The 19,882-nt window shown below is 42.1% G+C and overlaps 1 protein-coding gene across 24 annotated transcripts in view; it reads left to right on the forward strand.

Moving 5' to 3' along the window:
* Nucleotides 1–19,882, forward strand: part of NRXN3 (neurexin 3) — a 1,006,081-nt gene that overhangs the window by 192,885 nt on the left and 793,314 nt on the right. The window contains exon 1 of one of the 24 annotated variants that reach the window (XM_032692481.1): nt 14,946–14,964. The exons of the other annotated variants lie outside the window; for them this stretch is intronic. The gene's annotated coding sequence lies outside the window, so the exon portion shown is untranslated. Of the gene's footprint in view, nt 1–14,945; nt 14,965–19,882 lie in introns of those variants that run through there. 24 annotated transcript variants of the gene reach the window in all.

Genomic DNA, 19,882 nt, shown 5'->3' on the forward strand with positions numbered 1-19,882 from the left:
ACCTTTGAGGAAAAAGTTCCTTCTACACAACAGTGTTTAAAACTGCAAGCTCCAAAGGAGTTTCTGTATATATCCCCAAGTATAGAGGGAGTACTACAGGTGGCAATAGAAACCACTAACCAGGATCATATAGTTACTTATCACCTGGTTACCAGCTCTGCTGTAGCTAGAGGAAGAGCTGCTTCCCTGCTCTGTGACACAAGCTTCTTCATATCTGCAATGGGCATAATAATACTGTCCGACCTGCCAAAGGAGGCCGAAGAATCTATACCAGACTTTGAAGAAAGTAAGTATGAAATACTGTGACTTGTCTGGAAATACTCCATTTTATTCAAGACACCCAACATCAAGCTGCATATCTTTAGATGATGACTGCTCAGAAATTAAATGGAATGTGATACACTGTTGTGAGATGATAAATGCCACAAATTCAGCGCTGGGTAGGTGAAGGCAGGTGGATGAAAGTGGGATAAAGTTGCTGATAAAAGTTATGGTGTGTCTGAAAGCCTTGGTGGGGAAGGTTATCAGAGGAATATGAGTGAATATATTAATCTTTAGCTGGAGCTAAAGAAGGAGCTCTTTGATGGATCTAAAGCACAACATATTCTAGAATAAACTGGTGGATAACAGGTTCCTGATCTACTTGATAGTGTAGGAAGGGACCACTTCTCCTCTACTGGAATTGCTTAGTGTCCCAGCTGCTGTCTTAAGCTCTGCACGTAATTCCTTGCTCAAAGTCCTAGCCCCTTTGTGCAAGCCCTGGTTATGCAGCATTAGTTTTGGCTCATCCCATAGCATGAATACACTCTTGTACTGTGTCCACTTAAGTTTATAAATGTCTTCATAAAATACCTTTCCCGTAGTCTTTACTACCTTTTCTAGATTCTTTCTGCATCAGCAATGTTTAGTCTGGGAATCCCCTCCATGTTATATTAAGAATACAGAAGTTTTTTAAGATTGTTTACTGTCTTTGATGGTTTGTTTGATTTATGGGTTCTGAGCATTTTTTCTGCCTTAAAATCTCCAATAAGTTGAACTCCATACTTAATTGACTTAAACCTTAGTATTCCAAACAAACCTTACAGACTGAAATCCAAATGTTACGTAGATGGTAGTGAAAACTAATTTGAGTTGTGCTACACAGAATGGACTTTTCAAGATGATGCTCTTTGGGGGGAAAAAAAGAACAAAAACATTTTGTAGAGTAAGGCCTGCAATGGGAAGTGCAGGATGAACAGTGTCTGAATATGCTTTAAGCATCCCAAGTGCTTGAGTCTCAAGCTTAGCCCAGTGTAAATCCAAAAATCCCTTTTCTCCACAAGAAGCTTGAGCCAGACTTCCCCTGGGGGAGGGATATTCTGGATGCAGTGCTTTAATACTTCCTTTTCTGGTAGGAGACCTGAGGTAGAGAACTAACATGAGGAAAGGGGTGTTAATGATACTTTTCTTAATCTCTTGAAAGCATTGCTTGTGGTTTGCTTTCACTCTTGGAATTCCCCTCTTTTCCTATCCACTTTAGCAGTCTCCAGGAGGAGCTTGCTCAGGTACTGTATCTCTCTCTGAAATGTTTGCAAACAAACCCTAAATCATATGATCATCTCTTAGTCTCACAATTTGTTGTTCTTTTTCAGCTGCTTGTTGTCTGAATTCAGAAGTGTTTTCTGGGCGCTTGGCCTGACTCAGTTTAGCATCCAAATTGGGTGAAATTCTTAGCTGCTTTGTTCTAGTGTGAAACTTGGCTGGAGCAGCAGAGTTTTGCTGTGAGTTCTGGAGCTCATGTTGTGTTTTGACTGGAAGGAATTAGTCTGATTAAACTGATTCTTTATTCATGCAAACACACAAAATTGCCACAGCTTCTACCAATCAATTACCAGTTTGTCTGTCTGCCCATTACCACTGCATTATTGTGCAAGTGATACAGGCTTTGTTTTTTCATCCCTTGTATGCCTCTGCCTACAGCAGTACCCCACTCTGTAGCTTCTGCTCCTGCTTTGCCCACGTAGAATTGACAGTGCAAGACCTTTGACAAAGGAAAGTGGAGCTTCTTTCTTGTTCTCTGCTTTGCTTTTTTTGCCCGCTCTCCCTCCAGCGTGTGCAGTACATACAGCAACACATCCTTGCTACCATGCTGTTAACTGTGCAGTAGCTACTGGTTTGACCCAGCAACCTTTTCATCCTGGAGGCTCTGACCCCCCTCTCAGATGCTCTCAGGATGTGTTTGAAAATGGGTAGAGCCTTGAAATACTGCAGCAAAAGCTTTCTCCATGCCAAGAAACGTTTCACCTCCCTTCTTCCCTACAGCAAACAAATTGTATTGACAGACAAAAGCAGGATTATGGTGAGGAGATTTGCAAGACAACTGGATTACGGAAGCTAAAACAAGCAAACATTGAGATTATGTTTGGGGGTGGGCAGGACGGAGTTGGGGGAGGAAGGGGACAACACAGAGCAGTAACTTGAGCTGTGGTGCTGGTCTGACACAGTGGTGGTGAGGCAGCAGGAAAGAGGATTTAAAGTAATTTAGGACAAAAGCAAGCACAGTAATTTCTCCCTGTAAACTCCAGTGGATGGAAACTTAGTACATTTGCATTATGGTTCTTGATTTTTGCTTTTCAGGAGTCTGGGAACAAAGAGGTAGAGGTAGAGGGAGAATGGGAGGCTGGCCTAAACGTGTGAGTCCCGCAAGCCCTGCTGCTTGCTCAGGCAGGATAGGCACCAGCTGTCAGCTGATCTGAGCAGAGATCAGCTGTGACCTAATTATTGGCCTCTTAAACCTGCATTATTCCTTTCATTTTCCAGCTCATTGATGTTGTATAGAGACAGGGTGAAAGAAGGTAGAAAAAAGAGTTATTGATAATCCACTTCCTATGTATCTGCCACTCAGCCAGGGTCATGGCTGGATGGCCTCTATCAAGGAGAATGAGGGTGGGCTTTAAACCCTTCTGCTCCCCTGTGGGAGGAAGACAGCTTTGTGCATTTGGGGAAATGGAACCTTGAAACAATTTGAAATTAAACATTGGTGTGCTCTGGGTCAGAAGGACTTTGTAGTTCTTGTGTGCTCTGAGAAGCGAGGAAGTAAGCAGTTGATAACCTATGAGAGGAAAGAATGAGCAGAAAATACTCATCACCCCTGTTAACACAGGGGCAGGCAGAATTAGCAGTCTAACAGGTTAATAATCCTATCAGTTTGAAAAACATTATGTGTGTGCATTTTGCAGTAGTCAGCAGACAAAGCACTCGAACCATGGGCATGTTTTGGCCTTTTTAAAGTTGACATGGCTGTGTGAGAAAGCTTTGCCTGGGCAGCAGAAAGGTACCAACCTAGTTAGAGTGACCTTGGATACAAATAATATACCAGCTTATAGTCTTTCAGTGTATCTGGCTGCTGGTGAAAATAGCTTGACAGTGTTGCTTTACCCATCCAGAATGTGTTACCCACTGTTACTACCTGCCTTGAGAGTAGTTAGTCAGTAGGAAAAATTGGAAAAGACTTGATGTTGGTGGCTAAGATGGTATCAGGTTGGGTGTGTGGCTCAGTGTGGTGGGAACTGAAAAGCAACAAAGCTCCTCTTTCTGCCAATGGTGACATGGCCTGAGGAAGGCAAACATCGTGGCTCTGGCAGACTGGTGCAGAAGGAGAGAGGGAGAAGGTGAGAGAAAAACAGATTGTGCAAAATTATCAATTTTTCTGTACTAATCTACTTTCCAATTGCCAAATCTGTGTATCTTCCTCCAGTACCTGATAATCCCCACCAATCAAATGACCTTCTTGATGATTAAAGGATCCTGTTTGCTGATTTGTCACCAATCCAGTCTTTCAAGCTTTTAAACACTTCTTTACACAATGCTTGCTAGTTAGCATATATTTTCTAAGTCTGCATTTGCCAAGGTCCACTGACAAATGCTTCTTTGCTGCTTTATTCCAGTATATAGGCGCCCTGCATTTTCTGCTGTTTCTGACACTCAAACCTGGTGCTGAGGAAGAGAAGATGGGGAGATTGAGTGAGGAGAACTCCCCTATTGTATTATACTCTCTAATCAAGCCAAATTGTTGAGACTGGCTGTAAATTGCTGGGATAATTGACCTTCAGTCATTTGAAATACACTTCTGGGAGTGAAATACGTTTTAATTTCTCTCTCTCTCTCTCTTCCCCCCCCCCCCCCCCCCCCTGCTGTTTGAAGCCTCTTGCAGCCTTTCCAAAGCAACTTCTGACAAATTTTAATCAATAAGCTAGCCAGTGATAAGCCTGGGTCTATCACATCTGTTACCTTGATGGCAGTGGTACTGGAAGCCCTTATTTCTTCACTTTTGACATCAAAGCAAGCATCATGGAAGGAAAGGGAAAAACAAACCAGAGGGATTAGAGTTCAAGTTAAGTGGGGATAGTTTTAAAGAGTGAGCACTTGCAAGCCTGATCAAATCTATTACAGTAATTTATTATTGACTGAGTACTCATTGCATCCTCGGGGCTGTATGATATGCACAGCATCTATAGCCACTGCCTCTGGAGCCTCAGTTTTCAGATCAGTTACGCACTGCAACTTAGGAGTGTACGCTGTGTGCTCAATGTGCGACTGTTGTCAGGTACTAACCATGTGGGAGGCAGCCTGTGTCATCAACACTTTTTTTTTTTTTCCCTGTCAATAAATATGCGTCGTGATTTACTGTGTCCTTTTTTGTGATATTTCTGTTGTGACTCTTGCCTATTACTCTTGCCTTAATGGAAAGTGTAAATCTCTGGGTAAAGTGGCCTGCATACCTCGGATCTCCAAACAAAAATTATTTTAATAATCACAAAAACAACAAAAGGCCCTTGTATAAGGGATATGCTGGGAGATGCATGGTCTCATCGCTTATGTATTAAACAGGAATTACAGCAGTTAGTATCTATTCCTGAGCTTTTTACTATTAACTGGCACTTTTTGTTTGTAACAGCAAAGACAACAATGGTGTTACTTATCTTCCTTGGGATTTTTGCGAACTAAATGATTCTGACACTAAATAGTTGTGGGACCTGAGTCAAGTGAGTTGTCATTCTTGTGCCTCTGTTTCATGGGTAATGGTTTATAAAACAGGATTAAGTTTATGCTGTGAGATCTTCAGAGTATGCACCTTGACCTATGCATCTTTCTTGGCTGTGAGATATACTAAGGGATAATCTAGTAGATCCTGACTGTGGAGGAACTGAAGAAACTTTTTCTCATTCCTATTTTGTGACTTACATTTCTTTTGGATTTATGTGAATTATTTGCTCACATGAAGAAAGTGAGGATGATGCTGTTAAAAAGCATTCTGAAGTTCTTCAATTAAAGATGCAGTTTAAGTGCCAAAATAGTAGTGTTATTGTAACACGTGCTAGAGAAACAAGCTGCCCTGAGTGAGTTCATGTGTTGCTGGGTAAGCCAGTATTTTGTGGTATAGTGAACAGTGCTGCACAATTGGAAATACTTGCATGGCCCTCATGGAGCCAGCCAGCCAAACTGGTAATTTGTGAGATGAACACCCAAGAAAGAGACTGGCTTGTGAATACAGATCGAAAGGAGATTTGGCCCTGATAGCATCAATCTGCAGCAAGACCCTACAGAGATTTCTGGCAGTACCCTAGGGAGAGGAGAAGGCTTTGAAGTGGGATGTAGCAGTTACAGCTTGTGAGGCTGCAGTGCATGCACCTGGTCCTAAAGCAGTGAAGCGCCCTAAAAGGTAAACTGCATAAGAAGAGGTCTCCCGAGTCTCTTGCACAGGAGGTGCTATTTATCACCCCCAGCTGCAAGCAGCAATAACCTCTAATACAATGGAATGATGCCTCAGGCCAGTCTATACATTATTAAGCACATTAATAAATCATCATAAAAATAAAACACCTTTATTGCCATTATAAATTTACATGGAACAGTTGTTATCTGTGAGACCCTCTCTTACCCTCTCATTGCTACAGACATGGATTAGATGCCAGAGGTATGGATATGGGAGAAAGGGGATGCAGAACAGGTAAGGACTCCAGGTCTTCAGACAGGAGCCCAGATTGATGCCCCAGTTTGACAGTTCATCTGTGGGATTGACATGGGATAGTTGGTTACCAGCATCTTGTAGCCAGGGACCTTGCACATCCCAGTGGTTTGTGAAAGCCAGAGGGAATGGGCCAGGGCATCACCAACCGCTCTAGTGTTTCCATTCTAGAGTGTACTGGGGACAGAGGCAGGTAACAAGACCATTGTGACTGCCCTGGGGAGAACATGGGGCAGCCAAAACAGTGCAGCATTTCTGCTTCTGAGCTACTGCAAAGACTGTGCTGGCCATGCCACAGGGTTAGCATAGGACAAGATGGTGCAGACCTGCTTCCGGATGGGCCTGCCACTGTGAAAGCAGGATGACATTCACCTGGTTGGCTGAGTTTTGGGTCATTTGCCACAGCCTGCATGCAATCACATTGGCATCAGGACTGGAAGGGCTGCCAGGTGCTGTGATAACTCCTTTAGTGGCCCTGGGTTGCTGTGCTGGGTGCAGCAGTCTCAACGTGCTGGCCTGATGTGTGGTATTTTTGCAGGGACTGGGTGCTTCTGAAGTGCTGGATGACATTTGATAGGTACAGGATTGCTTTCTGGGTCACTGGACTCTCTTAAAACTTCAGGCCTTGAGAGGTCAGAGTGAGTCTGAGGAGCGACTTCCCATTCATTGCAAAAGAAGGTGAGAGAGCTTGTTGTCTGACATTTCATGACGGTTTTTTAGCTGATTCTGAGCCTGGTAGCTTAGGCTTATGGATTTTTGTTAGCTTTTGAGGCTGCGAGTAGCATAGCAAAGGTTTTTCTTTGGTTTTAACAGCAGTCTGTCATTTGTTTCCTCATACTGTTGTAATTTTATGAGGGAAGCCGCCTGGGAGTTACAAGTCTCCCAAAGAATCCAGCTGTGATTTATGAATGGGCCATCAACAGTTATTATGCCAGCCACTGCATGCATTCATTCTAATAAATTTCCTGCATCTTCCATAGCAGCTTGTTTTACTCCTGTTTATTGATACTGTGGTTTTAACAAAAGCAGCACATCAATTACAGTAATTGCATTCAGTGCTGCTGGAGCTGTGGTCTGAGGACAGGTTGTGGATCCTGGATGGGGGATTAAGGGCTATTGAGAGGACCTAGAGAGAAGAGAGCAGAGGTAGAGTCAATACCCAGGCGGATTTCCCTTGATGCTTTGTAACCCTGTAGTTTTAATGTCTTTCTAAGAAAGAGGAGGAGGCACGATCATTATAGATGTGGCCCAAATGAATCTGGCCTACTGGGCTATGCCAGTTCTAAATTATTTTCAAATATGAGATATTAATCAGGGTTTAGCACCATTTTTAATTGCCATTTTTTCCTGTTTTATCTATAGAAGTTTTTTAGTGATTGAAGTAGTAAATATGGATTTGATGCATGGACTATTGAATAGATAAGGAATTGGCTGGATGACTGCACCCAAAGGGTTGCAGTCAAGATCTCAATGTCCAAATGCAGATCAGTAACAAGTGGTTGTCCCTTGGGGCTCTGTATTGGGACTGGTACTGTTCAATATCCTTACTGTGTGACAGCCTTTCCCTGGCTGACTGAAGTCAGACTGCTTCAGTTCCTGTTTCTTTAGCCCTGAGCTTTTTCTCATTTCAGTCACAACTTCCAGAATTCAGTCCTGTAAGAGCTAACTGCGTTTCCCAGATCCCTGTGCATCTCACCTGGCACTCAGTTCACCATAGCTCAGCACTCAGTGTAGCATTGCACGGTCCCTGTAGTAGATCTGTGCAGGAAATTCAGCATGGAATAACAGAAGGCTGCAAACAGGAGTCTGGTTCACCAGTGGAGGTGTGAGAGAATGGAGGACTACAGAAACAGAAGATGCTGTGAGAGGTTAAAAACATTATGCACATGTGTACCCATACTTAAGTATATGTACATACATAGAAAATTCTTGTGGATATTAAGATTGTGAAAACCTTTGGCCTGGGTTACACCTGCTATACAGTGAGTCCAGATACTCTGTTTTCCAGTGATAGTGTTATTCCTCCAGGCAAATGAATTAATAGTGCTCTCCATACTATTCCTTTGTGGATTAGACCTCCAGCGCTACAACCACAGCCCTTCTGCTTTTATTCTTTATTCTTGGATTTATTCCCAGTTTTGTCTATGAAATGATCATTTAGTACATGAGCAATATGCTGATTTCCCGTTATGGTTATTACATTTTCTGTTTATAAATCAGGAATTAATTTGTCTTTTTTGGGTCCCTTGATGCCTTTTTGCTTTAATAGCCAAGTATGTTTGGTCTGTGTAATCTAATGAAAAATAAGGATAGTAGATAGTGAAAAGTGATATCCCCAGCAACCTGTCATCCTCCTCAGAACCTGGGGGACCCTCTTTCCCTCTTTTTATCTTTTTTTTTTTTTTTCAACCCAGAGACCCACTTGCATCTGTCACTTGCTGATAAGAGACTCTTGTGCTCTTTGGTAGTTAAAAGATAGGCCAGGGCTGGAGGGGAGGAGGGCTTTGTCAGTCACCTGGGAGTGATCTGCAGCCCTGCCACTAAATTGTTCTGTGACCTTCACCTCCTTGCATAGCAGAATAATTGAAATCAGATATAAAACAACCGATTCAGTAAGTCTGTTTCACTGCCAGTTCTGTTCCACATTGCTGCACCATAATGCATATGCATACTGCTTTGTTAAATTTGAAATGTCTTAAGTGCTTTTCTTTTTGTGGAGCTTAGTAGAAGTGTGTGTTGGGAAGATTATGGCAAATGTGTACTGCAAGAGCAGTGTAAAGGGCACGGTTCTTTCCTCCCCAGTGCTGTTTGTTTTGGAGACTACCAGCTAGAGATTCTCCTGCTGCATGAAGCACACTCTTTTCTTTCCCTTGAGCAAAGCAACTCTTCATGCAGCATTCAAGTCCCTGGCTGATCCAGGGCACAGAAAGCTGGTGGCTAGATTCTGGGCTTATTTTCGTGGGTCTTGCTCCTTTACCCTTACTGCTGTTACTTTAGAGAGAAGAATTCGGCCTCAGAACTGTAAATCCTGGATGGTCTTCAGCAAGGTAGGGCAGAGAAAAAAAAATTTTGAATTCCAAAGCTTTCTGTTTGAAGCTTCTCGGTGGGAGCAGTTCTCTCAGGAAGGGGAAGGAAAGTGCATATCTGCAGAGAGGGAATGCACCCAATACCAGGTTCCTCAGGAATGGTGGTGGTAAGTGTGGTTTGGGATGCAAATGCTTGAATTGCTGGCAGATAAATCCCCATGCACAGCTACAGAGCTGTGGAAAAATCACTGCTGTTGTCCTCACTTCTGCAAGGGTTTTCTCTCCTCTTGAAAATACTCTGTCCTTTGGAGAAGTATTATTTTTGCAGGAGGGTAAAAGATGGGGAGAGACCTACCGACTCTTTCCTGCTGGGTTCCTGTGCTGATACATAAGCCCTGGCAGATGAGAGGCCAGCAGGAATCCTTTTTGTGTGTGAGGCTGGGTTTGCCAGAGAACATTTAATGCTGGGAATGCAGGGTTAGTTTCTGTGTTTTCGGGGCATGTTTGATATTTGTCTCTTGCTGTGTCATCTCCGTTCCCCTTTATAGAGGGCTTTGAATTTGCCAGTTTGTAGAATGTGTTGGGCTATGGGAGCTAAATGGTTAACCCTGCAGTGGTCTGGGTTGTCCTTACTAGCCAGACAGGAAGGAAAGACAGTAGCCTAAAACATTAGGAAACAGTTGTGAAATTCCCATTTAAGCAGGCTTCACCCTGTGTCACCTTTTCCCCCAAAACAGGCGGCTGTTGCAGTTTTGTCTGTACTGTGCTGGGGACTGGGGAGGGTGGAGGGAGAAGACAGCAGAGGGACAGAGCCATGTTTTCCCCTCTTGCCCGAGGGCATTATTTTCTAAATAGGCAGTTTAGTCAGATGTTTACTAGATGAGAGTCAGGGGAACTTGAGATCTCTAGGGAGAATTCATGCAAAGCTGGAGACTATAAAAATGCCCCTGAGCAAGTGAATTTCTAGCAATAACACTGTCACTTTTACTAGGAAATTAAAAATTAAAAGGGAGATAAATCATGCTTCTTAAATATAGTCTACCATTTGTCCCTCTTGGCCTTAGAGACAATTTAGAGTGAACGCTGAAATACAAAAGCTACACAAAGGGCCTTTCACAATATTTGTTTAAGGTCTGCATTTTATTAGCTGTGGACACCTGTCCTTTGTTCCAGGTTCATTCAGCTGTTGATCTATTTTCTGTAGTATTTCAAGGTATTGTTTTGCCTTAGCATCCTAAGTTAAGGCAGTATATCCAGCACTTACATTATTTATATCTGGGTATGTGTGTGTAAATGTAGTTGCTTCTTTAATGCAAACTCAGAGAAGCTCGCAGAATGAGATACCGCTATGATTTTAGATGTATTCTACACTTTAAACTCAGAACATGGTTTTCTAGCTGATTTTTATAGTTAGCATTAGGATGTCCTGGTAAGGCCCTGGCAACTTGTGAGTCTGGGCTTCTGAAATGTGAGTCTGATTAAGTCAGTCTTTGCATTAGGTTTTACAAAAACTGCATGATCTGTCTTGAAGCAATGAAGTTTGGAGCAGTTTTCAAAGTAGTTATTAAATATAAATATATTATGTAGATAAAGGCCTCAGTATGTTTAGGGAGACAAGAGAACTAGAAACCAGTTTAGCTTAAAAACATGGTAGTATTTGTTTAGGAAATGATCATGGGTTTGTAAGGAAATGTCTCATACAGAGAGAGGGGAAAACCCAAATGAAAAGAAGATCATACTGTATGTGTGAGTTGTTCATAGAAATGTGCTGTTGTAATAGAGTCCTCAAACTTCCCTGCTGCAGCAGATGTCTGGAGTGAAGTTTCTTTTGCTGGTGGAATGTGCTGGATGGGAGGCTAGGTTGGGCTGCCTTGCTAAGGTGTGATGGCCCAGGCCAAGAGGGTAGGGAAGGGGGTGTGAGGTGCTGCACAGTGGTCAGGTTTCTGGAGGGAGTACTGGCCGTGTCCTGAGGTGGGCTGGGCCAGGGTGGGTGGGCCATGACACTGAGCTGGGCCAGGGTGGGAGGGCAGGGAGGGGAAAGATCCAAGACTGTAGAGCAGGGTCAGAGTTTCTGGACTGTGTGGGGATGCAGCTCCGAGATGGTGACAGTGACCAAGCATGTCAGCTTGGAGAGGGTCAGAGAGACTTCTCTCTCCAGTCCAGCTCCTGTCTGTTCCTTAGCAGTGCACGGACTTGCTGCTGTCTCACAGCATCTTACATAGGACAACACAATTACCCCATCCTTATAGCTTTACTTAAGGAACTTTAATTTGCTGTCAGGGAAAGTGCTGATGCTACAGGTTGATTCTCTTTCATGTGGTAGGAGGAAAATACCTCATTTGAATTAGCAGCTATTTTTGTTATAAACAAACCTGTCACACTCAAGCAAGCAATACTGTCACTAAATCCCTTCTAGAGGCAAAGTGTTAGCTACAGGGGTAGGGTGCCAAGATTCAGGGTATTAGGGTCAGAAAATTTTCCAGCACTTTAAGTGGCTGTGCTCTAAAATCTTCTGTTAAACCTTAAAAGAAAGTGGCCTAACTGGCTTAGTGGTCACTTCTGACTCTGACAGCTATATATCCTGTCCTTGCTGCTCTCTGATAGCATAATCACAGAATCAATTAGATTGGAAAAGACCTCTGAGATCATCAAGTCCAACCAATGACTGAATATCACCATGTCAACTGAGACAATGGCACTAAGTGCCACATCCAGTCTTTCTTTAATGTTATATCATATTTCCATAATGTTATTTCACCAGTAATAAACTGGAGTATTTCAAAGTCTGAGTGTCACTGCTAAGGAAGTGGTTTTGTCATTATCCTCATTTTGAAAGTGAGACACAGAAGTCAAGGTGACAAGTCAAGGCAAGCATTTTGGGGTAACTATGAGTCATAGGACACAATCCAGGCCTCCTTGTTCCTAGGCATTTAGGATCCTTTGATTTTGTGCTTTGTGACAGTAACTTAAAAATCATCCATGGCAACAGGTGGTGAAATTGTTCTTTTTCAGTCTTGATGCAGGGAGTAATGGTAAATAGGCTGTCACTGTTATATGACTGGGAAGTGCAGTGACTCTGTGTCTATGTACAACAGGCTTTGTCATGACTGTGTGTTCTATCCAGTGCATGACTATACCTAACCTGTGCCTAAATTAATTTCTCTTTTCTGACGTAGAAGAAAATTGTGACCATAAATACGGCCATAATTTTAAAGAGTCACCATTACATAGAGCAGATAGACTGATAGAGTTCACACCTCTGAAGGTGCTGTGGAATTGGCCCTGCCTGTCTGCAACGGAGAGGGAGGAAGAAGTAAGCCTCATATCCACAAAGAGGTGTGTCATCTGACTTTTACCACGGGTTGGAACTCCCAGATAGGTCCAAGGAAGCTAGGCCCCTAAGCATCCATGTAGAAATTTGGGCCAAGATCTGCTAATTCACCAGTACGTTTCCCTAGGTGCAAAAGTTGTGTTTCTTTCTGATTTTAACAGCCCTTTCTGCACTGATTTCATTACATTAGTCTTGGCTAGCACTGAGCTGTGTGTAATATGCTGTTTTTTAATAAATGCAATATGCTATTTTTCTAATATGTAATATGCTATTTTTTAAGTCGTGGTGGGACTTGCCTTGACAAGTACTTATGGACAAGATTATTTGATTTTTAAAAAAGTCTGGAAAGATAGTTCTTGGTGTTTTTGCTGAGGAGGAAGAAAAAGTAAATAAAATTAACAATATAGTGGAAAATATCTTGTTTATAAGCAAATAAACATAATAGCAAAACACTGTGAACAGGAAAACAGTTTATCTCCATCTCTCAGCTCCACCATCTGAAGACAATGGATAACTTCAGAGAAGAAACTTAAGGTAGCTTGTACCAGTAAGCATGATTACCACTATGGGTAAATGGTTAAAACACAAGACTGGAGCTAGAGAAAACGCTCTCATCTTTGTTCCATTGCAGATATATGTATGACCTTGGGGAGACCCAGTGTCATGTCATGTACCTCAACTTCCCAGTCTCTAAAGATGGGCGTTTGCTGGAGTGTAAGAAAAGCAAAAATTGAGTGTGAGACTTCACTCATGTTTCTAAATTATTTTGAAGTCATGGGATGGAACAGTTATAGAAGCAGAGATTTTTATTTATAAAATAGGGAAAAAAGTATTTTTTTAAAATAAAAGGATTTAATTTCTGAAACTTGGTGTGGAAGGATGCTATCAGAGCAGTTTGTGACAGTATTGTCACAGGCTTTAGAAATGTGTGATGAGTATGTGTGTGGCAGCTTTGCTCATGGAAAGTTAATTTCAGGTCCTAACGAGCATGAGGCAACTCCATTACATTTACGATTGAATGCTGGTACATTTTATCTCTTTGTCTGTAGGAAATGGTCAGTATCAAACAGTCTAGTTTGGGGAGAATGATGAAGCATTGATCTTTTGGGTCTTATCACATATGCAGACTAAATTCAGGTGGGATAGAAGGGTTTCTTTATTAATGAACAACAAAAAAGGTTTGTTTTTATTTCTGCTATGACCAAAAAAGACCATCTCTTCTCTGTTTTAATCAGAACAGTAAAAATCTTACTTGAAACAAACATCCTAAAATTTAGTGCAGGGCAACGTTCCACTAAACAGGGGCAACCGAGGAAGAATTTTTGATGGAATGAACACCGAGATGGAACGGACTGTCCAAGTCCTTTGTTCTGTGCTCACAGATGTAAGATCAGGATCTTGAATTCCTTTGCTTCTTTATTTTATCGCAAGAAATGCTGCGATTTACTTTTTCTTTCCTGTGTTAGTATTGCCCTCTACTGGACGAAACCAAAACTGCCCACCTGTGTTGCAAACCTGAAGCAGGTTTGATGATCATCTCCTTTCCCTCCTCTCTTGGGCCTTGGGCACACAGAGCCAGGAGAAGCCAGCCCTACCTCTGACAGGTGTGATGACTGGCCAGGGTACTAAGATTTGAGGTCCTGAATGGCAGCATGTTTGTTGCTATACAGCCAATGCATTTTTTAAATATTGGTAGCTCAAGCTATGTGAGGAGTTGTACTTATTCTCAAGAAAGAGAGAAACTTAGAGCTGGTTATTGTGGGATTTGGCAAGTGGGGCTCCTTGGACTGAGTCATAGGCTCAGGATGAAACAGGTCCTCAGTGGACAAGTTTGAGAGCTGCTGAGAGCAGTGAAAACTGATGAGTCTCCTGAATGTTATCTTCTACAGCAGCTATGCTTTTGGGACCTTGTCAGGTACTTTAGAATGAGATGTCACAATCTCTTGGAAGAACTAACACTGGACTTATGTAGCTTAAACTTGAGTTGCTGCATGGATGATGAGCACTTCTAAGTCACCACTACCCTAGTGTAAGATCTGAAAAAAACCCCTACGTTTCTAGCACTGGGATGAGAGCTGTTTTCTATGCAGGCCAAACCCAAATGTTCCAGTCTGCAGTGGGGGGGCAACAAAATGAGGGATGAATGGGAGAATAAACTCCACAGAGTTTAGCCTAGAAAAGTGTCCAAGATTAACTACAACTTACAGGTAGAAGTCTGTATTCTCAAATTCTAGGACGTCTATTTTTTGCAAACATGCATGTTTGGTATTTTATCTCTTGGAAGTCTCCCTTGTAGGTGTTCACTGGACCTTATACTTATTTCGCTTGTCACAGCCCACAGCTGTAAGGGATGAGGATCAAGGGAGGAGTCCAGAGAAAGAACCAGACGCTAAATGTATTCAGTGAAAACACACTGAGATACATTGCTCTACAAGGTGAAATGTCATCATGGTCCCTCAGTGAATGTACTTGCTGTGTCTGAGTTTCTTTTTCTGATATTTCAGTTTTAAAAGTCTCAGTACTCAGAGTGATGTCCTGTGCAGGCTGTTTGATTTGGCTACAGAAGGGGGTAGAGAAAAGCTTTGCATTGCTGCATGCTAGTAAGGAACCTGTACAGAGTTTCTTGAAGTGCCTCTGTGGGCAGCATCTATAACATCTGCGTTTAGCAAACTGCTCTGTCTGCTCGCTGCTTGCCAAACACTGGTACCTGGTAGCTTTTACACATCCCTTGCAGAGGGCTTACCTATATTAGTTTAGGAGAATGCAGCATTTAATTTTACATCATTAAATTGCTAGAACACCAAGACAATATACATTATTATTTTAATTTAATGTTAGTTTTCAGTCATTTTGGTGCTTGGCAGCCTGAAGATTTGGGTGATGTGTGTTACCAGTGCCCCCTCCCGGATAAGACCAGGTTTGTTCACAGCTGCCTGGGCCCTCCAGTGCTTCCCTGAAGGACAATCATGCTGAGCCATGACTTGTGAAAAAGCTCAGCTCCTGCTTTCTCTGACTGTTGCCACATGACCCAACCACACAGTGACAAAATCCCAGGAAAGATGCAGGATTGTTTTGATCAAGAGGGAATTTTCATGCGAGCTTTTGATTTTGTTCTTCTGTATAGAAAGGGCAAGCCAAGTGTTTGCTACATTTATTTTGCTTTTGCTGCTCATAAACTAGGTAATAAAAAGCCTGAAAAGGGCCTCAATTGATATGAAAACTGGGAAGTGTCATACTTCTTAACACTCTAAGGAATAAGAGACTTACTTTGCTATGATAAAAAATGCTTCATAAAAATGTGTTGTGAGCCTGCTCTGTGTGCAGTGAAACCCAGGCACAAGAAGAGGAATTGGCTTAGCCAGATCTCCCAGCAGATCTGCAGGAACACATTTGAGTTCCTACGTTACCCTTCCGTGCCCTGTAGACTGAATTCTGCTAGTTCAGTTCAGTACAAACTACCAAGCAAAATGATAAAAGAGACTGTGGGATCTAGTAGGGATTTTGTCAAAGATTGGAGTCTGTAAGATCGTGTTCTCATACACAGTTACCATGTCATTTGTAGCCTGTTACAGATCTGTCTGTGCTCATGCCAAAGGAATACTTGTCCCTATGTTGTTCTCATGTCCTTCTCTCTCTCCTGGTACCTCTGCATAGGATGTATTTTTTTTTTTAGGATCTGGTTGCTTTTCATCAGCAGTAATAACTCCTGTCCTCCTGTGACAGCTGTTGAGCTGAAGTCTTTTTTTCCCTTGATAGGTGCCCAGATTGGGTCGTTTGCTGTTTGTTGTGTTTGGACAAATTTTATTTCTTGCATGTCTTACTGTTCAGTAAATTGCAGCTAAAGATTTCTGTCTTTAACAGGGCAATAAAGAATCCTTCATTCTCTGCAAGGCTATCTCCCATCATGGTCTCCTGTGGAAAATCTTTAGAGCTTATATGTACACATCATGCCTCAGAGGAAGCTATCAAAAAAGACTTGGGGCTGTACTCTGAAGGGGTTTATTAACCTGACTGATGTGAATGAAGGCTGCAGGGTACTAAGAGACTTAACTACTGATGGTGGAGAGACTCTGTAGATAAGAACTACTTATGGAAGGACAGTTCAGCAGCAGGCTGATAAAGTTGCAACCATTTCACTCCCCTGTGAGTAATGGAACAACAAAAAATTTCTGTAGGAAAGTTCAGGTATTATTATTGCCTAGGTTTCAGGATAGATTCTGGGGGTCTTACTTAGAAGAATTGTTCATGGTTCACTAAGTTGTTTAGAGCTGTTCACTGAAGTCCTCCCCTCGAGCTGTAAATAAGCCCTCTATCTGACAACTGCAAAGTAATAGTACTAGGCATGGATGAGAATTTCCTGGGGAATCCCTAGCGTGCTTGCCAGCCTTAGTTGAGATCTGTGTATACATACCCAAATATATAACTTTCTCCTAATACTGTGGGTTTTTTCAATGTGTATTCTGTGATATCTGATCTACCAGCAGATGGGAGTCTGTCAGCACAGCTCCTGCCACCGTGGTTAAAAGCAGATGAGTTCAGATGAGTCTCAGGAATACTTCCCTTTCATCATAGCAGGTCATTGGAGACCTTATTATCAAAGTGACTGGCTGTTTTCCTGTGTTTGCCAATTGCTGTCTCATTCTCTCTTCTAAGATAGTGAAGTTCAGGAATGATATCCCCCTGTCAAATGCATTGTTCTTTTTTATTTTATTTTTCCCTTTTATTTTCTTTTTTTTTCTCTATTTTCTTTTTACTCCTTTTTCTTTTTTTTTAAATTAAAAAAAATATTTTTTTTCTTTTACTTTCCATCCAAAAAAAGAAAGGCTTCCTGGAGAACATAAAGCAGATTATCAGCAGAGATGTAGATAAGCTGATGCACTACTTAATTTCTGAGATGCTGGGCTTCATAGGCCAAATATTAGTTCATTAAATGCAAGCTTGCACTTGTGATGTTTTACACATTGCTGTGTTGTCGAGCAGTTGGCAGATGTTTCAGGTGTCTGAACTACATTAATAGCAGGGATGGTTAAGTTCAAGATTGAGTGATGTAGGAGAGAGCTTAATTATCAAGGCTCAAAGATTGGTCAGGTTTGGGTACACTGGCAAAGCAGTTTGCAGAGTTCTAAGTTCAAAACAAAATGGCCTTTTGCTGTGCTGATCTCAGTTACTTTCCTCTAATTGGTCCCTCATCAACTGCCCTACCAAGACATATCTTCAGAAATTCTGCTTACATTGACTATTGTAGTTTTATGTTGAGAGCATTGTGGCACACCTGCCTTGTAAAATGCTGCTGCTTGCCTCTGCTTTTAACACAGTTTTCATTCTTAAAGGAAAGATGCCTTAAATTTATATTTTTGCATTGGAAAGAATAACTTCTTCAGTAGTTAGGGGTAACTATTTTATATCCCAACAAGAGAGCTGAATTTACTTCCACTGCATCCAGTTTTTGCTGCTCTATCTAGTCGATGTTCTTCTTTTTCTTTCCCTTTATTTCCCTGTTCTGTACTTTTTCCATCAGAATGAGAGACTGGGACAAGGCTGCAGTGGCTGCTTAAATCCTCTCCATTCAGTTGCTGTAAGAGTTAGAGCAGTGGAATCTTCCCTGTTGTCAGTCTCCAATTTGTGACAGTAACACCACTGTTTTGGCCAGCCCTTAGAGTGCTGTATGGGTGTTTCTGCTGTGCTGGCAGTGTCATGGTTAGCAAGGAAAATTGGGTCATCTTAGGGAGGGGGCACATGTACACCAGTAGCAGGGATTGAGTCTTCTCTCCTCCTTCCTCAGTGTGTTGGAAGAGAAGTGTGTTTCTGGCTGAGGGCTTATTTGTAATGGACAGGATTTCTCCTGCCTCCAGCCAGGTGTCAAGTCTGTCATGGCAAATTCACTGTGGGCTGGCATGAGGGATTGGAGGGGGAAGCTAGCCAGGATTTGCAGGCATGCAGCCATACAACCCTGCTGCTGGGATTGAAAAGAGAACCTAACAGGCCACTGGGGCTGATTGAGGAAAACCATGGCACCTGGTTATTCTTTATTCTATGGGCAAAGGCCAAACAGCAGCAGATCTAGTGAAGAGGTGAGGAAGCAGAAGTGATGTGCAGAGCTGAGGTGACATATGGTACACAGTTGAATTCCTTCCTATAAGGTATTGGCCTGGGCCAAACCTGCTGATTGCAGAGACCACCTGATGTGTGTTTTGCCTTCAGAGTCATGCTAGTATATAATCACTCATTTCTCTAATATCAGCCATAGATCCTCTGGCCTGTCTAGATGCAGTCCTGGAGAAATCTGGAAATGGACAGATGGGAAAGTCCCTAAGCAGTTTGTCTCCTTAGGGCAGAGGCTTCTCTTGGAGCAATGCTGGCTGTCCTGTGCTTTGCCTTATGCCACTTGTTTAGAGTCCTTGGATGTTGCAGCCTGTCACTTCATACCACAAGCATTGCTCTTACAAAGTAAGGGTGAAAAGAGTATATGTGTATGTGGTGAAATAACTGAGGTTCTGACCTTGGAGCAGGAACAGAAGAGGAGAATGAACTGTGAAGCTAAGGGATTGAATCCTTCCTTTCTAATATCTCTGTACAGTCGAAACTGAGATTTACTACTTCCCTTGTATTACTGGTTTACTTTGCTATTTCGAGTCTAAACAAGGCTGGGGAAGGTACATGACACTTTTCCTCATTGCTGGAAAATTTATATCAATCAAGATAATTGAAGTTCTGGATAGAATCATTTATGTCAGGCAGAGTTTCCCTTTCCTTTCTTTCCTTCTCCTTCTCACAGCCCAGTACTTGGATTTCATTTACTGGGAGTAATAATTATGTTCTCAGAGTCAATTTGGGGAGACTAAATCTGGGGATGCATTCTACAGGAAGTCCAGGGATTAGGTGGCTGTTCCTGCTGATTCTGGGCAAAGCCACTTTTTGCATTTGGCACCGAAGTTCACCATCCACAAGAAAGGGTTCGTGGTGATTTATGACTTCTGAACATGGAAACAATTATCCACTTGTATTTGCTTACACTCAAAAAGCACAAAAGAAACAGACTTTACGAGAGAAGGTGGATAGACAATGGCCTGGGGGATATGCCATGAGGAGGACCATATGTGACCTGAACTGCAGATCAGTTTGGAAAGCATAAGGAGAAGTCATAAGAAGTTCAGAGGCAATATGCAGAGCTAAGTATGGTGTGTCAAAATGCAAGTGAAGATGGAAATTTTCCATTCCAGAGCCTATGGCTTACTATGTAGGAGGTTTTCTACCTGTGACATTAGCTAGAGGTGATTTGCCATCCATGTGCATTCATATATTTATGTTCATGGAGCCAGTGTAGGTTGACTTCATGATTCATTTCAACAACCAGCACTTCTGTTGTGGTTTTTTTTTTTTTTTTTTTTTTTTTTTTTTTTTTTTTTGTAGGCCCCATAAAACTGGTGCTGACATGATTTACTCTATTGGGTGGATTTATATAGAGCTTCAAATTATTTGATTAATTCAGATGTTTTTACAGGACATGAATTACATACA

Source organism: Chiroxiphia lanceolata, chromosome 6 (assembly GCF_009829145.1).
Source record: "Chiroxiphia lanceolata isolate bChiLan1 chromosome 6, bChiLan1.pri, whole genome shotgun sequence".
Classification (NCBI taxonomy): Eukaryota; Metazoa; Chordata; class Aves; order Passeriformes; family Pipridae; genus Chiroxiphia; species Chiroxiphia lanceolata.